The following is a 1,044-nucleotide window of genomic DNA, read 5'->3' as shown; positions in this document are numbered from 1 at the left end:
TAATTCTCAGTATTTCCAGTGATATTGGTGCCGCAGTCAGGGCCCGTAAAGTGCATACACGGCGAAATGGGATTGAACGGCGCTCTTCTCATGTCCTCGGTAGTATAGTGGTCAGTATCCCCGCCTGTCACGCGGGAGACCGGGGTTCAATTCCCCGCCGGGGAGGATGAGTTTTTTTTTTATTTTTGTTAACTCTACTTTCGGCAGCGCATTTCCTTTAAAATTCATTGGTATTCTTTCTCCCTCCTTTGAACAGGGAAACACGGAGAAAAGAGTATTACACATGAGTTTTGATTGCATGACACAGGGCTTTTGTTTCCCTTCTCGCAGCACCCTGCCCAATCAGGTACGGCGGTGTCCGTGGGGCTGGTGGATGAGGCTGCAATCACGAGTGAGGCTTCGAAGTGGTAGGTCGAGTTGCTGAGCCAAATTGGAGAGGAAGGCGACAAGAGTTTGGAGAGAAAAAGAAAAACAACGTGGTGAACGGGGGAAAAAACATATGTTCCGATACCGGGAGTCGAACCCGGGCCGCCTGGGTGAAAGCCAGGAATCCTTTTTTTTTTTTTTTTTTTCTTGTAAATATTTATTCATCATAAGTTATAATATACAATACAATATAATACAATGATATCACAGTTATCATATAATTAAAAGGAAAAATTATAAATCATTATCACAGATGAAGTTTCTTTATTGGAGTAAAAAAAGTAAAATACTTATTCATATGAGACTACATGTGTTTGTGTATAGCGCTATAAAAACGTCGCCTACTAAAACTATGGTAATTCACTCTTGAATAAAATAAGAAAACATTATAGTAAGGATTTAAAACTTAGTTAAAATCAATACCAATAGAATTATCTAGTTGTATGTTAATAAAAAAGGAGGGTAAAATAAATTTTCGAATAAAAACATGTCTCTTATACAGGGGTTTAATATATAAGAGAGATTTTCCTAAAATATGTTTGTAAAGTTTAATTAGATCAATATTACTATTTGGATTGTCTATGCAGGTGTTTCTTCTAATATAGATAGTTGCCTAGG

This window comes from Lottia gigantea (assembly GCF_000327385.1).
Source record: "Lottia gigantea unplaced genomic scaffold LOTGIsca_435, whole genome shotgun sequence".
Classification (NCBI taxonomy): domain Eukaryota; kingdom Metazoa; phylum Mollusca; class Gastropoda; family Lottiidae; genus Lottia; species Lottia gigantea.
This window is presented reverse-complemented; position numbering follows the sequence as displayed.